This window comes from Canis lupus, chromosome 12 (genome assembly GCF_003254725.2).
Source record: "Canis lupus dingo isolate Sandy chromosome 12, ASM325472v2, whole genome shotgun sequence".
Taxonomy (NCBI): Eukaryota; Metazoa; Chordata; class Mammalia; order Carnivora; family Canidae; genus Canis; species Canis lupus.
The window spans coordinates 37,283,602-37,304,730 of NC_064254.1; the positions used below are offsets into that span (position 1 = coordinate 37,283,602).

Below are 21,129 nucleotides of genomic sequence, written 5' to 3' on the forward strand. Positions count from 1 at the left end.
GGGACACAACTGGAAATGGGCACAAGAAAGGCTTCTTCTGTGGCATTGGTAATATTCTATTTCTTCCTGGTTATACCAATGTATTCAATTTGCAAAAACTAATCAGGTTGTGTAATTCATGATTTTTTACATTTACCAAGGTGTTTTTTGTCTGTTATAATATAATTTAAAATTAAAAATAATTTAAAATATATGATATCTAAGTGTCCTTGCCTTCTGAAATATTTACAGATGAAATAATATAGTGTCTTGGATTTACTTGAAAACAACCCTCTGTCAGGACAGGAAGAAAAGTGGACAAGAGAATAATGAAACAAGATTGGCCATAAGGGGGATCCCTGGGTGGCGCAGCGGTTTGGCGCCTGCCTTTGGCCCAGGGCGCGATCCTGGAGACCCGGGATCGAATCCCACATCGGGCTCCCGGTGCATGGAGCCTGCTTCTCCCTCTGCCTACTATGTCTCTGCCTCTCTCTCTCTCTCTCTCTCTCTCTCTCTCTCGCTGTGACTATCATAAATAAATAAAAATTGAAAAAAAAAATTTATAAAAAAAATTAAAAAAAAATAAAAAAAAAAGATTGGCCATAAGTTGACAGCTGTTGAAGCTGGGTAATGGGTGAATCATTACATTACTCTCCTGACTTTCATACAAATTACTTCCATACAATTTCTTCAAAATAGTGCTTATTATAAACGTTAGTTACTATCTTAATTATGAATATTAATATAACTGTCACCTTAAAGTATCTGTACAAATTGAACTCTTTGAATCCAATCAAGTCTTAACATGGAAAATCACATGGAATTCCATTGATGTCATGTGATAATTAAGAAGACAATTGACTTTATAATATTAAAATATAGTATTTGCAACTGAGATGAAAACTGGAAAAAAAAAGAAAAGTAAGGAAACTAGAAAGGACTGCCTGAAGCAAATCAGTCCTAAAACCACTGGGGGAACAGGCTTCATTCTTGCTTTTATCAACAAAACTCATTAACATACTGTTCTCCCTATCTGATAATGAGAGGGAAAAATATCAAGAAACGAAGATGTCTCGGCAGCAAAAGCTGTAGGCCAAAAATTAACAAGTGTTTAGTAACAGGAAATGTCATCACAAGAGTTCAACACTCAGGGTGAAAAGTTCAGGGGGAGAAATGCTCAGAAATACTTGAATTTGGGATCCATTTTACAGCTGGGCACGGCTTGTGTGCTTAATATTTGTATTCTTTACTGCTTTCATCTGAGAACGGGTAATCAACCATCTCCTGGGAGAGGTGCAACATTATAATCAGGGACAGGAAAGTGTTTTGAAATGATGAAATACCTAAAAATTTTGTGCATCGACGTTTTCCTTTTGGTCACCTGCCTTCAGAACTCTGAGGTAAGTTAATCATATGATGAAATGATGAAAAAGGTTCTTTAAAAAGCCTAGTGTTAAGTAAGTATAAAAATGAATGTAGAAATTGGCATCATTAGGAAGAGGAAGATAATAAAAAAGTGAATGAAATGACAAAGCAGTAATTTTTTAAAAAACAAATTGGGGGCAGCCTGGGTGGCTCAGAGATTTAGCGCTGCCTTCAGCCCAGGGCCTGATCCTGGAGACCTGGGATCAAATCCCACATCAGGCTTCCTGCATGGAGCCTGCTTCTCCCTCTGCCTGTGTCTCTGCCTCTCTCTTTCTCTCTCTCTGTGTGTGTGTGTGTGTATGTGTGTGTGTGTGTGTCATGAATAAATATATAAAATCTTTTAAAAAAGACTACTTTCTTTAAAAAAAAAAAAACAACAAATCGACCTCTTTAAGATAATTTCCTTGTTGACTCTTTAGTCATTAAAAATAACCTTACAGAAGAATATTTAATGAATTGGAAAGAAATTCACTGAAAGCTAAGTGAAAACAGCAGTACTAAAATAGCATTAATGAATTGGTATTTCACTGGGTGATATAGATATATAGATATGATATAGACATATGCATAGCATGTGAGAACATATCTATATATTACCATTGAAATACATAAATATATACATATATGTATATACATAAAATGTATATTTATATCTGAAATACATAAACCATAATACTTACAATGGTTACCTTCCAAATGTTTTCTAAATTTTTTAAATTGACATTTTGTTTTTATAGTGGGAAGATAAGATTATTTAAAATTATTTTTCACTGCAACAGCTTTCCAATATTTTGCTGAGGTAGAAACATAAAGACCTGTTTTTCGCATGACTTCCCTTTCTTATTATTGTTCAGGGTTTCAGTGGATTTGTCTCAAATAATATAATAATTAAACAAATGAACACAGCTGAATTTTGTCTGGCGTGAGTCTGGCATTCAGTTTCATTTATTGAATTCCTCTTAATATTTGCTTACAGGAAAAAGAAAAAGGTCATCTTTTCATGATTCTTCAAAATGAACTAGGCTTGCTTTGCTTTTCATGCTTTTTCTACCCTTTCATCTTTACAAATGCCTTAATTCTTCATAACATTACATCATCGCATTTGCTTCTGTAACTTTCTCCTGTGACATTTTCCCTCTGAAGTATAGATTTTGTTTGTGTTCTGCCTGGAAAATCTGCATGGTGCCAGGAGGAAATATTTTCACCTTTAGGGCTTACCTGATGAAAATTTCCAGTCATTGTGTTGCTGTTGACTTCAAGTGATAGGGGACAGGGAAATACTTTTTGCACTTCCCCAGCAATATCTGGAATATGACATCACTAACTGAATATGTCTTATAGTAGAAAGAGCTCTGGGAAAAGGAAACTTTGCTCTGGCCTCAATTAGCAAGACCAATTTTAAAAATGACTTCATCTCTCTGAGACTATTTCTTCAATTGTCAAGTAGAAATAATAGAATTTAATTACACACCCCCCACCACTCTGGACCCTCTACCACCACCACCACCACTACTGCAGCTGCCAGTCACAGTATATAAATGATGGGGAGGCATTGCTGCAAGAGTGGGGATGGAGTGTGAGAGAAAAGAGAAAGCAATAGAGTTCTTGGGGTCCACCACCATCAACTTTCATTATCTAAAATTATTTTTATTACCTAAAATGTGTTACTTGTTATAAGCTTTGTTTCTAATATATACATCACTTTTACAAAACATAACTTATCACTTAGATTTTTATACCTAATTCTAAACTGTTGAAAACACTGTAAAACATGCACAAATAGGAAGGCAGGAGTGTTTATTTTCAAAAATGCTAATTAAATTAGTTGTAGCTTTACTAAAGGGGAAAAAAGTTACAGTTCCAATTTTTGCTCATTTATGCCAACAAAGAGTATTCTAATCTTCTGGGTCTGTGGGCTCTTAGAAAGTCTACCATCTGTAAAGCAGGTGCATTTGAACGTACATTTGAGCAACAGCATTTATCAGAAAATGGATACACGCATTATAGAAGGAATGGACTTAAGCTACACACCAAAATTATAAACTTCCAAATGTTTTCATATTGTAAATAAATAGATGAGAATGAGAGGACGAACTTTGAGGAAGGAGTGGACAGTGAGTGGTGATAGGAGTATAACTCATCCTACTACTGGGTCAGACCTGCAAACAAGAGGGCTAATCCCACACTAGACCCATTTCTTCAAGAAGACATAAATCCTGTGCTTACCTTTGTGAGATTCAATCGAAATTTGCTATAGGATTTGTATAATAAACAAATAGGAAGCACTTCCTCTGTGTAAGGCACTCTGAAGCAATGGTTCTCAAATGAGACCACTTTTGTCTCCCAGAAGACATTGGGCAATGAATGTCTGGAGACACTTTAGTTATTGCAACTGAGGATTCTACTGGCATCCAGTGGGGAGAGGCCAGGGATGCTCCTAAATATCCTACAAGGCACAGGACAGCTGCCCCAAACAAAGAATTATCTGGCCATAGTGTCAATAGTGCCAGGATTGAAAACCCTGCATTAACTAGAGGATTAAAAAACAAATACAGACAAGAACCACCCTCAAGAGCTTAGAGTCTGACAATGAAGAGAAGGCAGATACATAGCAAAATGGACAAAGCAGGAAGAGCTAGAAGAAATATACAGAGAAAAAATTACTTGTAGCTTCCAGGATCAGGAAAAACTTGGAAAAATAATATTGTAAATATCTATCTTAACATTCCTAAAAATAATTTAAAGGTGCTATTTATTTTTGTAATTTCTTGACATCAATAAAGATAAGTTAACCACCACCAAATACTTATAGAAAACATCCTCTCTGTTCTTGAAATTGGACTAAGTTCCCTGGGAAGATAAAGCTGAGTAAAAGAGCCACTATTCTCTACAACTTAGAGTGGAGTTACATCTCCAATTCCACATAAACATTATCAAGATCCATTCCTTCAAATGTGTCATGAATAACAATTATGTACCAAACACTGTGTGGCACAAACAGGCAAGATTTCTGCCCTTGTAGAACTGTCATTTGGGGGAGGAAAAAAAATCAAACCAATGGAAAAAAAAAATCAAACCCACATATACATGATTTTAGTGTGTGACTTCTGTTTTCAAAAATACTGGACAGGGGCACCTAGGTGGTTCAGTTGGTTAAACAGCTGCCTTCAGCTCAGGACATGATCCTAGGGTCCTGAGATCAAGCCCTGCATTGGGCCCCCCACCTTCCTCATTCTCTCTCTCTTGTTTCTCTCAAATAAACTCCTTAAAAAAAAATACTGGACTACATAGTTCAAAAATCCTAAAAACCTCCCCACTAGAAAACATCTAGAAATTCTCACTAAAATATCACAACCATGCTTTTTGAAATCCAGCTGAGCATAATAGAAGCTAAGGAAAACCTCTAAAAGGAAACTGAAAACCAGAACAGTGAGTATAAACTTAAAGTGAGGTCACTGGGTCTGGGGAGCAGAGGGGCAATTAGTCTCTCACTATAACCCCTAGATTTTAGTCATGAGGTAGAAATAGGACATGAAGCCTCAGGTCCCAAAGATTAGGATCTGGAACTGAGACCCCTGAAGAAAGCTAGGACCCTTGGACTTAAAAAAATTACAGGCATAGGAAACTTATCCATATTGGCCTGGTTCTAGATAAGGGAAAAAACAGCCTATGCTAAGAATTCATTACCACAAACCAGATTTTAGTAGACTTGATGAGCAAATGTACATTACTCATGCTGTCTGAAATCCTCAATCCAGGATGTTAATATAAGAAGACCCAGATCGGGGATCCCTGGGTGGCGCAGCGGTTTAGCGTCTGCCTTCCGCCCAGGGCGCGATCCTGGAGACTCAGAATCGAATCCCACGTCGGGCTCCCGGTGCATGGAGCCTGCTTCTCCCTCTGCCTGTGTCTCTGCCTCTCTCTCTCTCTCTCTCTCTCTCTCTGACTATAATAAATAAATAAATAAATAAATAAATAAATAAATAAATAAATGAAGACCCAGATCGGTAATCTCCACAGAATACCTAGCAGTTTATCCACAAAGTCCATCCCTTGTGACCAGCTGTTTCTCTTCATTAAGGCCCTAGGATTATACCTAGCAAATAAAGCTTAGTACAGGTTCTGCCTTCTAGGTTACCAGAGCTAAGTTAGAGACTCTTATAAGAGAAGGCCTATTTGAGGACCTGCCATTCTAAACTGAGACATGAAGGATAAGAAGCCTATACAAACTATAGAGGGGAAGAATAATCCAGTAGAGGGAATAGCATATCCAAAGGCTCTCATGTGAACAGAGCATAGAACCTTCAAGAAACAAAGAAGGTAATGGCTTGGAGAAGTTTAGAATGCTGCAAAGGAGCCCAGTCATGTGCAGCAATGTGTAGTTTCTTAAGTTATTTCCCAAAAGTTTAAAATAAAGAGATATCACACATAGTAATTTCTGGATTTTCAAAAACTTCAAAAGATCTGTCAGCAGTGGCTTGCATTCTTATATGGCAACCTCAGCTAGATCTACCCCCCTCACACAAGGCCTATGACCTCATATTTACCACTGCCCTCACCCACACTTTTTTATTCATTTATGTTGCTGATTTGGCATCTATGGGAGTATGAATTATAGCTCCTAATTTGGGACTTCATAGGTTATGGGTTTTTTTTAAGTTGGATTTTTATTCTAAGACTTTAAGTATTTTAAACAAGGGAATGATATGATCTGATTTATATATACTCCATTCAATGTAAAAAAAAAAAAAGATTGGAGAGAACCAAGAATGAAAAAGAGAATACAAATGAGGAAACTACTGCAGGAAACTGGGTGAAAGATCACAGTGGCTTGAAATAGAGTGCTAGCAATGGAAATAAAGAGAAGCAAATGGATTTAAAGTGTGCTTAAAATCAGAAAACCCAATGTTTGCTCATAGATTAGATACTGAAGGTGAGAGAGAATCAAAATGACTAGTATTATATTATGAAGAGTTTGTGCCTTCTATGGTCAGCTGCTAAAGGGATATTTATTGACAACCCTTAGTGCATGGAGAATTTGTGCTGTGAGGGGCACAAATGAAAGGAACTCTAATGCCTTTTAGGAGCTTGAATTCCATCAGTAGAGGTAGGATTGATGCAAAAAAATACACTTATAAGTTACACAATTTATTAGATAGCTGCAACTATTAGAGTAATAATAATAATAGGTAACATTTATTGAGGGCATATTATATACCCAGTACATGCATCCCATTTAATAGCACCTGGAGTTAAGCATTATTGTCACCCCCATTTTTTCATGGAAAAATAAAAACTCAGGGAAGTTAGGTAACTAGTATAAGATCATACAGTTTGTAATTGGCAGAACTGACATTAGAGGCCAAGCTGACTGACTCCACTGGCCATTTGTTTAATGAGAACCCTAGACTGCTTTCACATACCTTTCATGAGGCCACAAAGTTATCTGTATACTACAACTTAGTTGTGCAAAGAGTAATGTCTGAAACTGCCCTGAGCTTTCTCACAAGCCTCTTTGAGATGGTTAAAGAGAGGGAATTAAACTTTCCTCAAGACTTTAAAACTTAGCTCCATTCAGTCTTTAAAACAGTCTCTTGAGGCAATGTTTTGACCCATCTAGAAAAGAAATGCAGATTTCTCAACCTTCCGCCACGTCCATGTGTATCAGCATATATGCACATACGTACACACCTCTGCTACCCAAGATGGTGTTGAGACGTGTGTACTGGGAACCACTGAAGTTCCCTAGTCTTGGGCCTGATGTCCAGCATCTGGTTGCTGCTTGGCATTCATGACTAAATTTCTTTGCTGGAATCATCCTTGATCTTAGTCTCTTAGCTGACTAAAAACTCACTAGCGTTCCCTAGTTAATGGAACTCCAGCTCAATTCTCAGTGGTGCTAGAGTCCCCATGTCTGTGACATTTCCTACATCCAACCACCTGGTCCAACAGCCCATTTCCTGCTTCTGCTTCAGAACCACTCCTATCTCAGCAGGCTCCATAGCTAGGCTGACAATAAAATTTATCATTCAAAACAAGACACTTGTGGGTGTGACAAGAAGGTATATTATAATTACACCGGAACATAGGGTAAATCAGAACAGTCTCAAACTAGGACATAGGACAGGCTCTCAACCTAGCTGCCTTGCAAGCTCCCCGTCCAGAATTTTCAACAACTCCTGGGTTGTATTTGTGTGACACAGGATGTAGGAGAGATCCAGGAAAGCTAAACATTGCGGGCTCTCCCCAGCCACATTGCACAGTCAAGTTCAGACTATTGGGGTTTAGTCCCATGTTAATCTCAGCCCACAAGGCAATCTCTTTCAGATCCTAAATAGAAATAGCCTCCCACACAGCTATTTAACACACTTGCTCCTCTCCTGGGAAAGCCCAGAGAGGAACACGGCTCAAATGCCATAGGGAAAGAGGTACCTTCTCTTCACTATGGGAAAATTCTGTGATTCAAATTTTCTAGACTTTCCCTTTGGTAAGTTAAATCTAGAGCTGTAGGACACTGAAACAAAACAAAATGCCAAAAACAAACAAACAAAAAAAAAAAACCCACAGAAAACAAAAAACCTTTCTACTCCACAAAGCCTTGCTTTCAACACTATTGTCTTAGTAAAGAAGTCTAGTGTCTGCCCTCCTATCCTCAACCTCTAAGCCTCAAAACTCAGTTTTTGTTGAAAGATTTTATTTATTTATTTATTTATTTATTCATTCATTCATTCATTCATTCATTTATTTTAATTTATTTGACAGAATAAGACAGAGAGCAAGCCCATGTGCAAGCAAGGATGGTGACAGGCAGAGGGAGAGGGAGAAGCAGGCTCCTCTCTGAGCAGAGAGCCCAATACAGGGCTTGATCCTAGCACCCTGGAATCATGACCTGAGCCAAAGGCAGAAGCTTAACCAACCGAGCCACCAGGCACCCAAGACTCAGCTTTAAAAGTAAAAGACAACAGGGGCCCCTGGGCAGTAAAGTCTGTTAAGCATCCAACTCTTGGTTTCAGCTCAGGTCATGATCTCAGGGTCTTGGAATGGAGCCCCATGTCAGGCTCCACACCAGTCTGCTTGTGATTCTCTCTCCTTCTCCTTCTGCCCCTCCCACTCATTCTCTCTCTCTCTCTCTCTTTCTAGAATAAGCGAATAAATCTTTGAAAAGAAAAAAAATAGAAGTAAAAGACTACAAATGAAAAACAATTTAAGGGAGGAGGTGGATATAAAATGCATTGGCTTAATACTTGCAAAATAAAATAACATATAGAAGGCTGTTCGTTCTCAGTCATTTCTGCCTACAGTGAAAGAAGTATTCAAAATTCAAAATTCATTCAAAATTAAGATTCTTAACACAGACTTGATAAGATGAATTAACAAATGCCTTTTTTTTTTAATTTATTTATGATAGGCACACAGTGAGAGAGAGAGAGGCAGAGACACAGGCAGAGGGAGAAGCAGGCCCATGCACCGGGAGCCTGACGTGGGATTCGATCCCGGGTCTCCAGGATCGCGCCCTGGGCCAAAGGCAGGCGCTAAACCACTGCACCACCCAGGGATCCCAACAAATGCCTTTTTATAAGAAACAGTCAGAATGAGAGATCTTCAGAGGTCAAAGTTCAGCTGGTTTTGGACCTTAGATCCTATTCTGAATACTCCATGGTTTTTTGATTTTTAGCTCTGAAAAGCCAAATAGTACTATGTATTAGGTTTCCACTTACGGCTTTGCTTACTCATTTAAGTATCTCAAACCTAAACTGCAAGTCTTAATGTTTTAGAGTGGCATTAAATGGTTTTCCAATATTGATGAGGGATTATTGAGAGGTCCCCAAAGTTTGTTATGTCTCACAAGGGCATTCTAATGGGTTCATTGTTCTATTTATGGAGTTTACTGCCAGGCAGTGGCAACAGTTGCATCTCGTGTATATTGTTACTCTAGTTGATTTTGGGTAACCCTAACTTAAAAACATTCTCTATAATAATGTGCAAGTTCCCAAACATAAGCAGAAAAATACACAAATGCTGAGTAATCAGGGTTACAGAAAGACCAAACAAGAAGAGGCCAGGTGGAGTTTGTCTGGAAAGGTTTTATAATGCCTTTATGATTAATAAACCTAAGGAAAACATCTGAAGCTTCTTTGAAATGTTAAGAATGAACTATTGGAGAACAACTGTGCTTCAAAGAGTAGTAAAATATGTGAGGCAGTATCTCACTAGTGGCAAAAAGGAATCCTATACTCCCAATAAATTATATAGAAAGGAGTAGAGGGTTGAGTTTGATGAGTTTAGAATAAGTTTCTGTTAACTCATCAACTCCAGCTACTCCCTTCTAACCCTAAACCCCTGGATTTCCAAGGTAACTTCTTAGGAATTTGCACAACTAAATATTCCCAGGAATGCACTCCATATTGCATATCCAGAATAGATGGAGCTTAACAAAAGAGAAGTTTATGGAAATCTGGATAGTTTTGTAAAATTTCTTTAGATTTTTCATGTGAATGAAAAGGGGCTTAAGAAGCCAAGTAAAGGAGGAGACTATCTGCTTCATAAATTATAACATTACCAGTATATCCTCACTGAGAATCAGCAGTGAACAAGGCTTGTTCCTAGAAATAAAAAGCTATGTTTGTTCCTTTAAGATATATGTGATAGATATATAATTAGAATGCACACAATTTTAATTAGAACAATATTAAATAGGATTGGGACAAAAATCATAAATATTGTTCCCTGATGCAAGAGCTTATAAGAAAGAGAAATTTTTTGGAAGGGCCTGAGCAAATCAGAGGTGCCGGCAGTTAAATGAAGAGTACACATCCATGAGGTAGAGATTTGCCAATTCCCAAATATTCGTGACTGTAAGGACAGAGATTGTGTAGGTGACTGATTACTGAATATTCTTGAAAAATTGAGACATTGAAGTATACAAATGTACAAAAATATTAGAGAATAAGAATAGTTCTAGTTAAGTATATGGTTGAGTAAAAAAGAGATATGTGTTGAAATCCAAGCCTTTGTCTTTAGCTTTGTGACTCAAATTCAGTGAAAGATACCAAAGAGGCTGGCAGATTCATGTCCTTTCTCCTTCTGTGATTAGTGAGATTTACAAAAAGCTGAATCAAGCCTAAAATAGATAGATACTATACTACCAAAACCTGATAAATAGTGCTGATTGTCCACAGAAAAAAAACCATTCTCCCCCTTTTTTTTTTTTTATTGATAATAACTGTGTTATAGCTGGAAACTATTACCCAGCTAGCTGGTATTTCCCAAACCCCCTTGCTGTTAGATATGGCCTCCTGACAGAGCTCTCCATGTGAAAAGGACATTGGATGCCACTTCCGAGTCTGGGCATGAGATGATGAGGGAGATGATTCCTCCCTACTCTTCCCTTTCCCATTACTGGAACATAGATATGGCACATTCTTGTTTGACCACATAAACAAAGACATTACAGTTGTGGATCATGGAGCAACAAGATAAAAGGAATCTGAATCTCTGAATCTGAGTCCCACAGATCTGATCCACTGAACTCTGGACTATTATGTGAGAAAGAAGTTTCTCAGTCTTTCAACCACTGTATTTTGGATTCTCTCTTTTATAGCAGCTTAGCCTTACATGGACTGTTTCAGAAGAGAGAGCATATTATGAAGGGAAGGGTAAGTGTTCAATTTAAATTAAATTTTTTTCCCATAGCTATCTTTTCCTGGACCCTGGACAAACATTATACCAGTGCAGAAGCCATATCAGTGCCCATCCCATATTCCTTGGACTTTTCGGTATGCTTTGGTGAAAATTCCAACTGCTAGTATCTGCATCCCTGCACCTCAATGCTCTTCTTCCAACTCTGTGTAGGTACAGACTAAAGTGCTAAGGAATTAATATCCTCAGGAGCAGCCCTCAACCGATGACCTCTCAGGAATTGGTGTATTAATATTCTAGCTCCCCTCCGCCCTTGAATGGAATAATTCTAAGGTGTGTATTATGCGTCAGCTTTCCAGAGTTCCTCTACAGAAATAAGCTCCAGGCACCCTTTGTGGTAGCCAGCTTACCCATATACTTTTTATTGCTGGCCTTCCAGTCACTGAGTCAGTTTCTCCACTTCCCTACCATATTCACTGAACTTCCCAAATAAACTAATTTTATTCAAATCATTGCCTTGAAGTCTGCTTCTGGGAGAACACAAATCAAGGTAGCCAGCTACTTCATATTCACCATCCAGACAAAACAATTCTCCAACCATAGTCTTTATTATTAGTTAGCATCATGCTATTTTTATGGATGAAGAAATCAAATTTGTGAGAGTTAGGTAACTTAAGCAAGATCACTGTCAGAATTAGAATTGGCTGGAACCCAGGACTATCTCATTTACAAGTTTTTGCACCTTCCAATATATTAGACTATATTAGACACCAATTAGAAAATATTGATGCAACTTTGAGTAGATGATGATATTGGAAGTTTTATGGTTGGATGATATATTTCAGGGAGATTAGACAAAACAGATCCTACATTAGCCTATGATATTTTGTGCTAAATAAAGCACTTCTGATAACACTTTTTGTTAAACAGATTTTTTAGCCTGAACAGAAAAAAAAAATGTCAGTTTTCAGCTACTTGCTAACACAAATTTATTTAGCCTTTTTAAACTAGTCAAATCCTCACCAGAGCTACTTCACTTAAATAAGTCTGCTTCTTAAAATGGTCTGCATAGATTTTTTCATTTGGGAACCTAGCTCTACTCCCTTCCCTATCAAGACTTGTATAGAGAAAAGGATAGTAGGTGAATACACATCAGTAATTCAGAAGGCTGAGGGCTCAGGAATTTTTCTATTTGATCAATCAATCTACCTATAGAATTAATCGAATTTTAGTTTTACAATATCAGACGTCAGTCAACAAATAAAATTTAGAGATATTGGATGAGACAAAAGTTAGCCTTCCTATACTTTTCCTAACACAAGTACTCATAAAACTAATTCTTTTTTTAAAGATTTTATTTATTTATTTGAGAGAGAGAGAGCACAAGCAGGGGGAGCAGCAGAAGTGGGGGAGAAGCAGGCTCCCCTCAGAGCAGAGAGCCCGCAATGGGGCTCAATCCCAGGACCCTGGGATCATGACCTAAGCCAAAGGCAGACACTTAATCAGTTGAGCTACCCAGGTACCCCTCTTAAGATTAATTCTATATGAAGCAGGCATAGAGAGAAGATAGTCAAAATCTGAGGGAATTAGTTTATTTATCCACTATTGTATTAGCAATTTAATCTGTGCATTCTTTTAGATTTTAGTAGTCTGACAGGAAAAACCCTGCAGAGTTGTCACACACAGGCAATACACCGGATTACTATAATGTAAATTAACATGGACATATTACAAGATCTTAGAGGAAAAAGCTGTTTACTCTTCACCACCACTAGATATAATCTAAACATTACATTCCTGAAAGGATATACAGGATCACTTACATTCAGTCTAGGCAATTCCATTTCTCTCCTGGTTTTAGCTGAACTGTGCAACATGAGTGTAAGCTTTGGTTATTTGAGGTAAATGAACCCTGTGGTTACTCCTGCTTCAACTGAAGCTAATGTCAATATGGACGGGCATGGAGGAGAATACTAAAAGCCCCAAAACACTGATTATCTTCAGAAAATGTAATGAGTCAGATTATTGATGTCAGATTTTTATAGGAAACATTACATCACATAAAGTCTGAAGAAGAATGGGAGCCAGAATAAACAGAGCTATGCATCAAGAAGTCTTAAGTCTCACAGCAGACACAGTTTAGCTAATGTGGTCATATTCATAGAATTTTTATCCAGACAGACTATGGCAGTAAAACAGAAATATGCACATTGGAACATATTTATCTACCTCGTAAAAGTGTACAAAATTTTATATACCAATGTAAATAAAAATTCTTTGCCTGTCTCCAGAAATGTACATGCTTTTCATTTGTCCAATGACTCACACATGAGATTGTATAAAGTTTAATTAAGTAATGAAATGTAAAACATATACATATATATATATATATACACACCAAATGTATTTTATCTTAAAAGTATTTTTGCCTATTTAAAAGAAAATACTTGAAACATCTTAGAGCATATCCTCACTTTAAGCTCTCAAGACTTAAATATCGGGATCCCTGGGTGGCGCAGCGGTTTGGCGCCTGCCTTTGGCCCAGGGCGCGATCCTGGAGACCCGGGATCGAATCCCACGTCGGGCTCCCGGTGCATGGAGCCTGCTTCTCCCTGTGTCTCTGCCTCTCTCTCTATGTGTGACTTTCATAAATAAATAAATAAATAAAATTAAAAAAAAAAAGACTTAAATATCGATGAATTGTTAAATATTACTTCGAGTGCCAGTAACGGGATAGTGGTACTGTGATTGTAATTGTTTCTTTTCTTTTAAGTTCTTGTTTATTGGTGATACAAACAAGTATTTACAGATGGAATGACATGATCTCTTGGGTTTGCTTTACAATGCTTCAAATACTTTGGGAAAAAAAGGTTGGAGGGTATAAATGAAACAACAATGCAGAATGTTGATAATGATTGAAGTTGGAAAATGAGTATAAACGGGCTCATTATACTATTTTCTCTTCTTTTATATGTTTTAAATTTCCATAATGAAACCATAAAACAAGAAAAATATTGCTAACTGAATAAAAATCATGCAGTCTCTTTTTTAAAAGACAAAATTAGGAGCAGTAACAGTGAAATACATCAATTTATATCAGTAGAGATGATATAATTTTGATTGTATGCTTTACAATGATCATATTAGGTACTTCCTGTGAATAGTATTACTTTAGTTTTACCCAAAAGGTTTTAAATACATATAGGAACTACACATTTTTTCTTAAATATGTTCAAAAGCTATCTTAAAGTATTTATAAAAAGCCAACTCTGGGAACAAAAATATGATCTTTTTAGAAAAGTAGAATAATCTCATGTTCATCATTTTCCATATTTTTGGACAGGGCTTGCAAAGTTAGTCAGCCTCTGGGGTGAAAAAGCCTTTCCAAAGAAATCCCAGATAAAGGTGCATCTTAACAGCTCATTAACCCTGTCCACAGTTCCTCTTTGCACAAAAGTTCTGGACATTTTTCTGACAGAAGATTTTTAGGCACTATTTGTTGATAAATATTTTTTCAAGCTGGATGGTCAGTAATATATAACATAAGTGCTGAATCATATCTCTTTTTGTTTGCAGCCAAGCAAGAGAAGTGAAAATATGTATTCATGGCGGGTAAGTAATACAATTTTAGGTCAGTTTAGATAGATTTTAATGAGGTTTGTGGCTCTAGGCATCATTTATATCTGAAGAAAAAAGTTCTTAAAACTAATACATTTGTTTTTCAACATTTGCTTCATTCAGCATCATACACTGCTCTGAACGCAGAATATTCTTACATTGATGAATGGTGCTTGAGTGCCACCTGGTGGCCCACTTCCTCCATACAGCAGAATTTTCCACTGATCCTCAACCTGAGAAAACTCTTGCACCAGTCTGGCACTCCCAAGGGCCAAATTAAAATAAGATATTATTTCCCAGACAGATAAATCATCTATTCAAAGACTGTAGAATACTGAGCCTCATAACACAATAATATCTATAATTCATATTCATACTATGTGTTCCACAAATCCAAATATTCCCAGCCTGAGAAACTGCATTTCCTACACACTCTTCACATTTTATGATGTCTACCTTGTTACTTATAGCTGCAGTCACAGAGGCCTCTAGATCAATGGTTCTCAACCTTGAGTGCCATTAGATTCACATTGAAAGTTAAAAAAAAAAATGATGGGGATCCAAACTCAGACAATCTGATTTAATAGGTCTGGAATGGGGCAACACCTATCAGTAAAGTTTAAAAGCTCTCCAGGTGATTCCAATCTGAGGTTACTTTGTAATGGATTGTTCATTCTTGAAAGGTGAGGATTATTTGTTCCTCATCTCTGAAACAGTACATTGTGTTGGACATATTAAGAACCCAAACTATGTGACAAAGATGAAGCAACTCCAGAGTCTACATAATTGTTTTAAAATAAGGCAAGAACTGGTCCAACTGCAGCATCTTAGATTCACAAGCTCTGCTAAGAGTATGCCACTGTCCCATTCCCCCGAAGACTAACTAGGGGTACAAAAAGCTCCTTTTTCACTCAGTTCCATGCAACGTGATAAAATAATTTAGTATACAAGTATTTTTTAGTAAAGAACTACATTGTGGCAAATCTCTCTATATAAAACAACACATGCAGAAAGTCATGAATTACAAGATTATTTATAATAGAAAAATATTGGAAATAATCCAATGCCTAGGAAGACTAGTTGAATGAATTATAGTGTGGAGTGCCACGCAAACATAAAAAAGAAAAGAATCAGAGAGATATTTATGAATTAATATGGAATGAATTCCACTATATATTGTTAAGTTAACGACATCAAAGTTGGAGAAGTCTATTATATGCTACCAATTGTGTAAGAAAGACAAATACATGTTTGGTTTGGTTTGTTTTTTTGTTTTTTTTTTTGACAAAAAGAAGAAAAGAAGAATAAACAATAACAACAAAATGAAGACATTTATCTTTAGAGGACAAGTGAGAACAGAATAGAAGAAATAAGGACAGTAACAATTCTGTGAGAATGTCATCTTACATAGTTTCAACCATTGAATCAAATAAAATTTTTAGATAATCAAAAAGTAAATTAAATTACAGTTTAAAAAAACATTAAATTGAACATTAACCAAAACCAAAGGATCTAAATGTTTCAAATTATAACATAACCAAACAAAAAAAAAGAATTAATTCAAGTAAGTTTTGAACACATTACTATACATCTTTAGTGGAATGTATTCTATGGACAAAAAGAAAAGATATATTTACTTAGTATTGAACTCCTTATATTGAATTAAAACCCCGAAACTGTACTGTATAGTAAGACACTGTAAATAAGTTAACATATTATTGTTACTATGATCCAAGATTTTCACTGTAAAAAATTTTATACATATATAACAAGCATATATATTAAACAAAAGCAAAATTAAACCTTGAAATGTTAAATCTGAATCGCAATATTGTCCTAATTAATTTATTTTTTAGAGAAGGAGAGCACATACATATGTGAGCTGTGGGGAGGGTTAGAGGGAGGAGAGAAAGAATCTTAAGCAGGCTCTATCTCACAATCCTCATAGCACAACCTGAGTAGAAATCAAGAGTCAGACACTTAACCCACTGAGTCACCCATGTCCTTCATTGAATTGTAATATTTTTAAAACTAAATTAAAATAAAGCAATCTGTAACACACAAAAATAAAATTATATCCAATCAGAGCTACAATCACACAGAAAAGAACTTTTTGAAGTAACTTTTAAAAATAAAATGTTAGGGGATCCCTGAGTGGCGCAGTGGTTTGGCGCCTGCCTTGGCCCAGGGCGCGATCCTGGAGACCCGGGATCGAGTCCCACGTCGGGCTCCCGGCGCATGGAGCCTGCTTCTCCCTCTGCCTGTGTCTCTGCCTCTCTCTCTCTCTCTCTCTCTCTGTGTGTGACTATCATAAAAAAATAAAATAAAAAATAAATAAAAAAATAAAATGTAAGGAGAACCTGGATGATTCAGTTGGTAGAGCTTTCAGCTCTTGATTTCAGCTCTGGTCATGATCTCAGGATCTTGGGATTGTGTTCTACATCCGGATCAGCGCTGAGCATGGAGCCTGCTTAAGATTCTCTCTCTCTCTCTCTCTCTCTCTCTTCCCCCACCCGCCCCTCCCTACCACACACAGACACACACTCTCTCTCTCAAATACTCTTTTAAAAAATTAAAATTTAAAAAAAAAGTATGATTGCATATCTCCACAGAGATAAGAATGAAAAGAACTGCAAAAATTCTAATATGAGCTGTGAATTAGATGATATTATGAAAGTGTTTTCTTAGATATATTAACAATGGTAGAAGAATGTCAGAAAATGCATGTTGATTGTCATGATGCCTTCAACTTATCCTCAAGTGGTTCAGCAAAAAAGTGTATGCATACATACATATATAAATTATTCATAGATAAAATATATATGCTATATATATTTATATACATAATACATATACAATTTAGAGGTAGATATGTGCTCATTATGCTTGTCTTTCAGTTCTTCTACATTTTTAATCTTTCAAAATAAAAACCTGGAAGATAAAAGAGCTATTTGCTAAAAATATTATAAAACTGAAAAATTGTTTAAGGCAAAAAAGAAGTACACAAATACCATGACTTTTAAAAGATAGAGACATCATTCTCTGTTGTGATGATCAGGAAATAATTCATGAAAGGAACTGCATTTTTAAATGTAAAGGTTTTGAGTTAGTGATGGCCTTAGAAATATTCTAACTAGAGACGCCTGGGTGGCTCAGTGGTTTAGCGTCTGCCTTCGGCTCAGGTAGTGATCCTCGGGTCCAGGCATCGAGTTTTGCATCAAGCTCCCCACAGGGAGCCTGCTTCCCCCTCTTCCTATGTCTCTGCCTCTATGTGTCTCTTGTGAATAAATAAAAGTATTTAATTAAAAAAAGAAATATTATAACTAAACTTCCTCAGTTTGTAGATGAGAAAACTGACAAAGGACTCACTAGCTTGTCCAAGTTCAATAAATGTTTAATACATTGCTGAGAAGTCCAAAGCACACAGTCCATAGTAGTTTCCATTAATCCATTTACTGAGCAACTTCTAAATGCTAAGCAGTCCTACTTCCCATTTGAGATGGACCAAGAAGAACATGTTAAATAAGGAAATATATATAGAACTGAATCATTACAAATTTCAAAATAAAATTTTAAATTGATTGGGCAAAGAAGGAGGCAGAATTGCTGGCTTTGAAGATGGAAGGGTTCATGAGACAAGGCATGTGGACAGCTGCAGAAGCTGAGAATACCCTTAGCTGACAGCCAGCTAGGAATGGTGACAACTGCAGTCCACACCTGCAAGGAACTGAACTCTGCTAACAAGCTAAACAAGCAAAGGAAAAGGATTCTCCCCTGGAGCCTCCAGAAAGGAATGCAACCCTAAAGACACCTTGATTTTAGCTCAGTGAGACTCACAGTGGACATTTGACCTACAGAACTGTAAGATAACACATTTGTGTTCTTTAAAAAAAATTGGTTGGGGTGCCTGGGTGACTCAGTTAGTTAAGCATCTGACTCTTGATTTTAGCTCAGGTCATGATCTCAGGGTTGTGAGATCGAGCCCTATGTCAGGCTCCACTCTGGACATGGAGCCTGCTTAAGAGTCTCTCCCTCTCCCTCTACTCCTCTTCCCCACCCCCTCTCTTTCTCTTTAAAAAAAAAAAAAAATTGGTTGGTCAAAAACAGAAGCCAGGGATTTATTAGCTCATATAACGGGAAAGGCCAGGTATGGAGACTGGTGACAGGTCTCAGGTACCACTGGAATAGAACTCAAATTATGTTTACTATTTCTCTTTGTATTTTGGAATATGTATAAGGGTCTCCTTGTTTCTCTTTAGAGACAGATTTCCCTCATGTCACAGAGGATGGATACAGCTATAGAAACTCCAGAACTACTATTCAGTTCAGCAACATCAAAGAAAACAGACCTTTCAGTGTTCATATATATATTGTCACACAGAAGCTTACTGATTGTCCTAGATTGGATCTTGGTTAAAAAAAAAAAAAAAAAAAAAGTCCCTGTTCTGAGGGGCAGAGCACTGTATTTGGCCAGATCTGGCTCACATTAACCCCCTAGTCCACTAGTAAGCTGACATGTAACTAGCCCAACTCAACCCTGCCAACCACATGGAATGAAAGAAGGGCTGATTCTGATTCCCTAAGATGAAGGAGCAAAGGAATGCCAGGCAGACAAAAACAAGGTAATAATACAGTGAGTAAAGCACAGGAACAAATTAGAAAGGTAAAGATGCATACTTTAGGAAGTAGCAAAAGCTTAATTCTCATAAGGGTCTAGGGAATAGTGAGAGAAAGGGCACTGGGGTTGTATTGTGGAAATTAGTGAAATAGTGAAATGACAGGCAGAATAAAGTGCTGCTTAATTAGGTACAAAGTGAAGAGCCCCCAGCTTTAACAGAAAAGAAAAGAAAAGAAAAGAAAAGAAAAGAAAAGAAAAGAAAAGAAAAGAAAAGAAAAGAAAAGAAAAGAAAAGGAAAGGAAAGGAAAGGAAAGAAAAGACAATGGCTTAATTTAATCTGGGATGATCAGTCATCAGTGTATAGCAATGTTTCTCAAAGTATAGTCTTGGCCCAATATCAGAAATCACCTGGGTACTTTTTTAAAAATGCAAAACCCTGGCTCCCACCCAAGTTTACCAAATGAGAATCTCTGAAGGTGGGTCACAGGTAGCTGCATTAGAAATAAGCACCACAGGCATTATTTCTACATTCTAAAAGCCTAAAACAAATAGTGTAAGATTTTAATAGGAAATAGTATTTAACAGTATACATTTCCAAAAAAAAAAAAAAAAAAAAAACAGTATACATTTCCAAAATGTTTTAGATAATTGGAAACCACCTTCTTAATCCTTATGCATTTTATCTATTACTAACTATCAGAGTAATGGGCCAATAATTTAGCTGCTCTGAGCCACAGCTACCCAGGCTGTAAAAAAAAGCAAAATTTGGACTATAATTAATCTCCTTTAACATTATGATGCCATGATTTTTAAATTCTATTTCTTGAAATATTTCTACATCCATATGCAGTTAAGGGTTAATTCAGCAGGCGTGGGTTGTTGCTGCACATTCCAAAAAAAATGGACCGTCTGTTGATGCTCCTGGGAAATAACTTCTGCCTTGGGGTATCCTGTCTGAAGAGCAGTTTTATGTGCCTCAGGGTTTAGGCTATGCTGCAGCAGTTTGGCCTTTGTGGGGTCTGGATCCCCACATAAAAATACTGATTCCCAAAGACTGGAGACTGTAGGCTGAAGAGAGCTCTATGGTTCACTACTTTGCACATGTTGTGACACATGATAGATTGGAGAAAAGGACATCCATCTATGACTACACTGAGAGGCAACACCTCTACAAGCTTGTTCCTGGTTTTCCCTGGACTTTAGCCATGTGTATTTTTCCAGTGCTGATTTCAATCTTCATCCTTTCACTGTAATAAACCATAGCCATGAGTACAACAGCATTTCTGAGTTCTGTGAATCCTTCTAGCAAATCATTAACCCTGAGTTTGTTATTGGAGACCCTCGACACAATCTGCACTTCAGCATTATACTTTCATATTGTGGTTTCCAATTCAGTTAGGCTTAAATGTTGTTTAATACATTTTGTATTAATTTTTCATTCTGCTGCCCTTTGCCCCAATATCTATTAGAAATTTATCCTAAAGAAATCATAATGAAATAAGGAAAACTTTATCTCAATTTAAAAATTTATTATAGTATAATAGAAAATTGAAAACAACCTAAATTTTGAACATTATAGGTATGGTTTAATGAATGATAATAGGTCCATTTGGTGGAATAGTTATTAAAATGCTAAATTAAAGAGCACAACTGTTTCCAAACCATGTGTGCATGTAGACAAAAACTAAAAGAGAACATGGGACAAATAGATGATTTTTTGTAGTATTCAGACATTTTTAAAATGCTAATTATTACTGTAAAAAAACTGTTTTTATAATAAGTATCTATTTTTAAGAGTCAGATTGTGAATTTAATTCTTTGGTTTATGGTACTAACTTAATATTTTTAAT

At 36.6% G+C, this 21,129-nt stretch overlaps 1 protein-coding gene across 2 annotated transcripts in view; it reads right to left on the reverse strand.

Annotated features, from left to right (window-relative positions):
* Positions 1-21,129, reverse strand: part of FILIP1 (filamin A interacting protein 1) — a 206,958-nt gene that overhangs the window by 184,964 nt on the left and 865 nt on the right. The gene's annotated exons all lie outside the window — the stretch shown is intronic.